This window comes from Ammospiza nelsoni, chromosome 2 (assembly GCF_027579445.1).
Source record: "Ammospiza nelsoni isolate bAmmNel1 chromosome 2, bAmmNel1.pri, whole genome shotgun sequence".
Lineage (NCBI taxonomy): Eukaryota > Metazoa > Chordata > Aves > Passeriformes > Passerellidae > Ammospiza > Ammospiza nelsoni.
Window position 1 is genome coordinate 58361414 of NC_080634.1, and position 8603 is coordinate 58370016.

An 8603-nucleotide genomic window follows, 5' to 3' on the forward strand; every position below is an offset into this window, starting at 1 on the left:
AAGAATTCTCAGTGTGTCTTTTTAAGACAAAAATATATGTTGGAGCTTTTGTGTTTTCAAACTGCTTTTGAGCAACATGTTAATAACAGACTTGTTTACTCCAAGCTGTTCTGTGGCAGAGAGTTGGAAAACATCAAGCACAGGGCTGAGCTCCTATTTCATTACAATCCTAGGCAGCATGAAATCTTCAACATGGCACTTCTGCTGCAAAACACGACACAAAAAGGCAGTTCTGAACAGAGGGCAGTCTTCATTCATTTATTTACAATTTTTAATTCTTTCTATATATTTACAGCCACACATTTTTATCTATGCTATGTATTGGAGAACACTTAGTTTTCGCACTAATAGCACTGCACATCTGCCTGCAGTTCCAACCCATACCATGTCTTCCATCATATTGACAGCGTGCAGTAAATTTGACTGCAGGCAGCTTGTATCTTGCTTGTTAGGATTTTCACCATATCAAGGAAGGAGTGGGAGTGGGGGAAGAGAGAAAATAGAAAGATGCAACTGCAAATTATTTTTTTTTCAAAGGAAGAAAACACTTGTCAGAAAATTTCAGGTACTAGGTTTAAACCTAATTTTAAATAATTTTTTAATGACCATAAAATTTGCATTATCTCTTTAACTCAAAGTACTTTTTGTGCCTCGCAGGCATAAAAAAAGTATTATCTAGCCTTTTTCACCAGTGGCTCTCAAAAAGGAGCTTTAAGCATACAACATTTTCAACTTGGTAATAGTACAAAGGTAATGTGAAGTTTCTTCAACTTGTTGCTTTCTAAAGTGCCTTTTCATTGTAGGTGTATAGAAAATGTTACATAGAACTGAGTTTAACCTGTTCTCCTGCACTCCTTTATATTTTTTTCTGATCTTCTTCCCTGGCAATGCACTACCTCAGCACAAAAGGTCAGCAGCATCTACAGTCACTCATCTCCTGGACTTTCCACTAATGAGTTGGTGAAGAGCAAGGCATTTTCTCTTCAGCTACCAAAAAAAATGTTTTCAATGGATTTATTTCCCTTGTGTTGTAATTTAACAAACTTGATTCTATGCTACTGATATTCCCTTTATTTTGTAGGTATAGGCAATGCACAGTCTCCAAGATATGTTATTGATGCATAAATTATCTCCTAATGAACTACTGTTTTGCAGAGGGAGCTTCCCAATGAGACTGGGAGAAGGCTGTGTGACTAAACTGAGCAAAAACAACATTATTGACCAGAAGAACAAATCTACAATGCTCCTAAAGAAAAACAGGGCACTTCTGTTGGAAAGCTTGCCAGCCTGAAAGCATAGACAGGTGTATACAATTTTGAGATTGTGTGTACATCTAAATGCAACAAAGGCATCCAGTTTGTGGGTGTCACTGCTTCAGAAGTGATCACTCTAGGACTCTTCAAGGCCTCGTGTCAGTGGTGTGATTAAAGGAAATGAATCACATGCATGTGCACCTAACCTCCTGTCCCACCCTTGCACCTAGTTGTAGCTCAGCCACAGCAGCACCTCACAACAAATTCTCACTGAGATAATTAAGTGGAGACATCAGAGGTGTCTGCTTCATTACTGCTGTGTGCTGCCTGTGGGTTCCCTCCAAAGTTTTTCCACCTAATGGCCTTGCTGATAACTCACATTTTTTCCTATGTGCTGCTCGCTGGCACTTCTCTAAAACAGCACTAATGATCTAATAAATATGATTATGCAAGAGTGGTTTGTCTCCTTTCAGTATAAGCTAACAATGCTATTACAGACCAGAGCAAAATACATTTTCTTTGCCACAAAGAACAGCTTTCCCACCAAATTGAAATAAATAAACTGGAATGAGTAGAAAGTGTTACAGACCTTTGATTGGATCATATTTTACTGGATTTCCATTGAGGGATGAGGTTAAATAAGGTCTGAAATTTTGTCTTCTAGTTAATTGTTATGGTTTAAACATGAAAAAAAAAAGGAACAGAAATGACATTTCAGTCAGTGGGAGGAAAATAAACAGAAAAGGAACAAAGGAAAACAGAAAATAAAATCAGTGAGATTAAGAAAATCCAATGAGAACACAGGGGCTAAATGTTCATGAGGGGGCAGAGACCACAGCTAGTCCTCATGATGGCCTCATGTTGTTTCATTTTATCTTCTGGCAGATGACACATGGGGCTGGGGGTAAGAAATACAATAATTCTAGGATTGTTTCTTATCAGAGGCCATTTCTTGATAGCCTGATTCTTGTTGAAAAGTGCAGACTTACCTCTGAGAACACTTTCTTCCAGAGACTGAGCATTTGGCAGCAGCAGTCCTCAAATCATCACTTGGAGCTTGTGGGATATTTCTTCCTCCCTCCTGAAGCTCACCCCCTGTTTCACATTCACACACACTTGTCATTTCTGGAGTCCCCACACGATCAGGTCAGCTCTTCATTTCATATACTCTTGAGGATGAGTCACTGAAGCTTTTTCTAACCAAGCTGAATGCTACCCCCTTTGTTAAATTACCTGAACTTTCTTTGTTCACATGGAGAATTTCTGGGGTGAAAGAGAAGGTATCTTTCTAACAATGCTAGGAATAAAGAAATCTTATTTCTCTTCCACTGGAATCTCATTTGTCTGACTTTGAGTCCTTGTTTTGGCTGAGATAGGCTTTTCCCTCATTATTAGTCTTAGGTATTAACCCTATATTAACAGATGTATAATACTTTTCAGCATGTAGAGAGCTGAAACTGATAAAGGGAAATACATAAGGATTTTCTCACCATGTGGAGAGATGAGTAGCAGACTCAAGATTAGATTTCTTTGTTTTGCTTTCCTTGACCTTTTGTTCTGATCTCAGTGACATATGAACCATGCTTCTGCTGAAGAAAACCCAGACATCAGAAGTCACTTGTGCCTGCCAGCTCATTGTGGACATTCAAGGCATACAGAATCCTTTGCAGAAAGGAACCCACTGCTATATTAGAAAATAGAACAGCACAAAATCATTGAGATGACTGCTCAATAAAACTCAGCTTTTGAAAATCAAGGCAGGTCGTGCTAAATGTCCGCACATCTCGATAAGTTGTAAGGTTGGCATGATGTCCATTTTGAGCACTTGTGGTGAAGTCATTTTCCCTCTTGTAAAACACTGTTGATTGAACCACAATTATGGTTTTGATGAGGGACTTTGAATTGAGCTGTTGGAGTAGCAGGGGATTTCACACAAAGAGAAGCAAATGTACAAAGAATGGGTAGCAATTTCCTTTGGGTACAATATGTACTTAGCTGACATGCCTGTGCAGAGCAAAAGGCCTGGATATTAAACCATCCGTTGCCTCTGCTGAGCAACAGTGCAAATTACTTCTGGCAGCCATTAAGAGATGCTTCAGTCAAGCACCCATAACTGTACAGCTCTTCACTAGAAAATCTGCTGATATTTTGAAAACATTGTGATACTTCAGTAGTCTCAGAAATCCTTGACAACTTATCAAAGAGTCAATGTCTCCGCACTAGTAATTACTCCTCTAACCACATAGAGAAAGTGCCAGATATTCACCTTCCTCTTAGGAAATGTGAAGTCTCTGGCAGATAATAATATATTTTTAAGGTATTTAGAGCAATTGTCCATTCTGATCCTCTCCAATAATGTAGTGTCTGAAAGCTGCTTTTGAGAGGGTCAGAGAGTGCTGGCTGGTAGCAGATTTCCATTCTCCCACTGTTGTTAGTCTGTGCTTGTAAACAGTGACCCAAAATAGAAACATAAGTGTTGTTTGAGCAGCCAGGATTTGCTATGAAGAAAGTGGCTCTACAAGTAGGGGCAGATCCCACAGCCTGTGCTCGGATGAGTCATCTCCCTGCACACATGCGATGCTGTCAAGTTCAATAAGCCTGTCTGTGCAAGGCTTGAGGATCAGACTCATCAGCCTCCCAACATCCATGGCATGGGGACAAGGATGTGGATGGCTTTTGCATTGCTGATCCTCTGCATATTTGTGCACAAGGTTGGTGAATCTACTCTCAGTGGGCAAGAGCATGTGAGGGAAAAATGCAAAAAAAGGTGAAAATCAGCAGAAAATTACAAGGAATGTTCCCCATCTTAAACAGAGTTCATCAAAGTTAACATGCCATTGCACAAAGTACTGCATTGAATATAAAAATGATTCCTTGAAAGAGTCATTAAAATTGCAAAGCCAAGTAGCCAAATATTAAAGAAGGCCAAAGTTTAGGCTGCTCACACACCATTATTTTTGTATTTCTATGTTTCTGCATTATACTAGAGCCTTGAATGTCTTGACTACATAGCATTTAGCTTGTTTTGCTATGGGAAGGAAGCCCTTGGGATCACATTATCTCTGTAGGTGTCTGCTTGACAGTGGCTCTGTCCCTAACTTTTGAAACCATCCATCAGTTTCAACCAAAGCCTAAAGGTACTGTACTGACACAAATCTGTGGAAATTAGAGGTCCAGTTGAGGAAAGAGATGCTGCTAGAGATGCAGTGAGAGAGAACAAGAGCAGTGTAAACCCAGCCCTTAAGAGCTAGCAGAGCAACCTGAGGGACAAGAATGCTTAAAATACTACAGGTATGAGAAAGGCCTCAGCTGGTCTCATGTTTTATTAAAGCCTTGGTCACAGTAAAAGTTTACATCCTATGTTCTCTAAATGGGGTAAATACATCTTGTGTTGATTCTCCTTCCAAAGGTCACCCTGCAGGCTGGGTTGCTGCTGGTCCCAGGGTTACTCACTCCTCTGCCCAGCTCAGTCCCACACTGTCAGCAATTCCCATGGGGGCATTGCTGCAGCCCTGGCTTGGCCCACACTGTGGGGATTCCCTCATCCTCTGCCCTGCTTGCTGCCTTCCACGAGGAGTGCTCCTTCTCCAAGCCATCTCTGAAGGTCTCATTCAGGATGCCTGGCTTCAAGGAGAAGAGATTCAAGTCTTCTCCCACTGTGGAAATGTACAATAAAGTTATTACACAGCTGCCCTGGGAGCTGTTGGGAGGACACACTGTCCCTCTCATGCAGTAAGTTGACAGTGAATGTACAAAACCCTGGGGGAGAGCAGTGCAGGTGCTGTCTGGAGAGAGACTGGCCATGGCCAGGAGCAAACACAAGCAGTGATGGATAAGCAGTGGGGGAGATGGCAGCCTGGAGTGCCCAAGCCTAAGCCTGTCCTCCTTCCTTGTTTTACAGGTGGGAAACTGAGGCTCAGTGAAAGGGCAGCTCAGATGCTGCTTCCCTTATGGAGAAGAGCCTCCTGAAGGTGTTTCTTCCAGGCAGGGGCTGAAGGAGGGAAGGGGAGTCTGAGTTTGCAGGAATTTGTAGCTATGGGTCATTGTTGCTACTCAAAAGTGAACATCTATTTTAAATTAGTGCTCAACCCCCACTCTGTCTGGTGAAACAGAATTTAAGATCTTCTGTGAAGCATGTCATAGTGTCACACCTCTATTTTTTAGAAACCAGATCCAGTCACTCCCCTGCTGCCCCTCCTATTCACAGTCTATGAAGGCTTTTGGCATGCCAGTATTGTAAGAGCAAAGGTTTCAAGATAAAGATTTTTATGTAGGTGTAATAGGTTTTCTGAAGCCACCCAGTATATCTGAAGAAAGCAGATGAGTTTTGGTGCATGTATAGTCCTCAGAAAAGGTGAAGTGAATTTCAAACTTAACTGCATCTTGGGAACAGTTGCTCTGGGTTTAATTAGACCTGTGTCTGAGCTAGACATCTGACAGCATGGAATATAAAGACTATATTGGTAGTTATATCCTAGGGGGAAAAGAGATGCAGGTAATTTATAGAATAATAGTAGCGTGATGTAGAGCACTGGGAGATTGATAATTGGGAAAGGTGCAGAGAGGAGGATGGTAATGTGCTCTAAAACATTAGTATTCAGGAAAGTAATGAGATACAGTTCCCAGATTTACCTCACAAAGCTATTGTAGGATTTTCTTTGAGAATCAGGGCTGGAAGATCAGAAATGGAACAACTACACTGTAAGGAATGTTGCCTGTTGGAAGCACTTCATCCCAGCTGACTCTTTTGAAGAGTTGAAGGCTGTATCTTTTGACAGGCTGAGAAAGAAGTTTTCTTTTGCCTTTGCAAAGTTGTGCCTAGTGCATTTCAAATTCCCAAGCATTTGGCAGATCTTCACTCTCTCATATTAGCTGCTAAACCAAGAATTCCTCCTGGTGAAGAGTTTTTAATATGACTCTGTAACCAAGACTACTCAGTTGCTAACTGAGGGGGTACAGCAGTCAAAATAGGATGATGCTTCAGCTGCCTGTATCATCTCACTTGCGGTTGCCATTTGGATGTTGGTAGAGATTTCTGTTTTTTCTGTGTGCTTAAACCCAGATGAGAGGTTACAAGTTCACTTGTCCATGTTCCAGGAGGTATCAGTTTGTTGGGCTATGCCCATCTCTGAGTGCCAGAGAAAATCGCCACCAACTGGTGGGTGACCAGGCAGCTCCTTCCACACTCCATTTTCCAGGACCCTGATGAGCAGCATTTGACAAATAGGTATGGGACAGAAATTTTACTGTTTGCCTCAGCTGATGGTTGTGATACATCATTTCACCCCAGCAGCTGACAAGGCAAAGTGGATCTCTGCACATCCTTCAAGAGAGCAGGCCACAAGACTCCTACTGTCAGCTCAGCCACACAGATGGAGAAGTCTGATCCTCTGGGGTGGACAGGTTCCCTGCTCACAGATCCACTCATCCTGGCATTGCTGCAGCCCCTGCATGCAGAAGCAGACCTCAGGCAGCCTCCTTGCCTGGGGAGCTGCTTCATAGACACCAACACATTTCTTCTCAGCATTTGTGACCTGAGAGGGTTGAAGGCTTGTAGGTGGGGGTATATCTGGGAAAAAAAAATACTCCTTATGCTAGCAAGAGTCCCAAATTTTAGTCAATATTCCAAACCAGAGCTTTTTAGCCCACAGTGCTGGGAACTCTTCAATATTGGCAGTGCTGGGATTTGTGCTTTGAAACTCTAAAAAAATCATATTGATGTTATATTTTGTGACACAGGCTCTTGTGGGTGAATCAGAGCTGACACCTGGAGTAGATAATGCCAGCTTCCAGGAAAGCTGGAAATATCTGGAAAGGAGGGCCTCCTGCTGCCATATAATATTTGCATTTAGTATCATTGCAGATCCCCTACTGATTCCTGGCCATGTACTTGTTCTGCTAGAGTATCAATACTGACCAGAAACCTCCTCAAGACTATCCCCCCATAGCCCTCAGCACTGTGGTGCTGATCTTGTGCTAAATTCTGCCCAACCAGCTCAGCCTGGTTCTTGTGTCCTTCTCCCCATCAAGGTCTCTGTGCTGAAAAAGTATTGGAGAGAAGATGTTAGACCAAGGGCAGCAGCAGGGCCACAACCTGGGAGTGTGTGTCCTGGGAGGGCTCTGTGGAAGGCTGACATTTTTGGTGTGGGCTCCCTGCCAGTGCACAGCATGATAATGACAGGAAGAACTACACAGAGTTCAGTGATGGCCTTAAGTTTCTCTGCTCCTGGAAACTCCCTGTGTGGACAATAATGTGTACATCAAAGGATTAAGGTATTGCACTCAGGACATGACTGTGGGCACATCCTCTCACTCCTCCTTTCCTCTCTGGTGCTGGTTTCAAGAGGCAATTAAAAGCCAGTGACTTTTGTCACAGGTGATGCAGAGGTCAATAGCACCTGACCCATGTGACTCCATACAAGAAGTGCCACTTGGTTCAGTGGCAGCAGCCCAGCTCTCTTGGTTGCCACAGAGACAAAGTCTGAAAACTCTTCACTCCTTTATTTCCCTAGAAAATCCCAGGATGGCTTTGAGGTGACAGCCAAGCTTAGCTGGTGCTCATGCCAGCTGGAGAACTCATGGATCCTCTCAGATGAACATGGGAAGGTCAGAGCCATGTGATGTGGGCACCAAAGAGCTGTGCATCGATGAGGTTCCTGGGCTCCTGAGTTGTAACTCCAGTTGGAAAGCCACTATGGTAATTTTGAATTAGCTGACTTCCATCTGGCAGCAAGTCAGGAAGGTTCAGCTGCTGTGGATGAATTCCTTGTTCCTGTCACTTTGCCTCAGTAGGCTGATGTGGAAGGGTGGAAGGTGAGAAATGACTAGCAGAGCAGCTGGAGTAACACATGGCATTTTGTGTGAGCTTTGTTTTCCACATCAGGCCCATTATTTGTATTCTGCTCACATGATGATAAAGGCTGAGCCTCACCTGGGTGGCAGAAGATGGAAGTTACCTTGGAAACAACAGGAACACCTTCATTGCTCCTAGACAGCTTCCCCCTGGCTGCAGGCTTTGTACACACCAGCAGCCAGCTGGTCTCCTTTTCCTGAAGTTGCTGTTTTTCCATTGTGCCTTTTCTCCCTCGATGGGAACCCATTACTTTGATTTACCATCTCCTGCTGCTGTGGGGCATCAGATGGGGAGTGGTGCTGCACTGGGAAGCAGCAGTAGGAGTTTGGCTTGCTTGCTTTCACAGCTCAGATGTCCCTCTAGGTCAGGCCAACCCTTCATTGCCCTGACAGGAGAAGTACAAAACAGCTGACCAGAAAAAAAGGGGACTCCAAGCAGGAAAGGATCATTAGGCTTCTATGGCCTCAGTGCCAATGGTGTGTGAGGCCCTGCAGAGC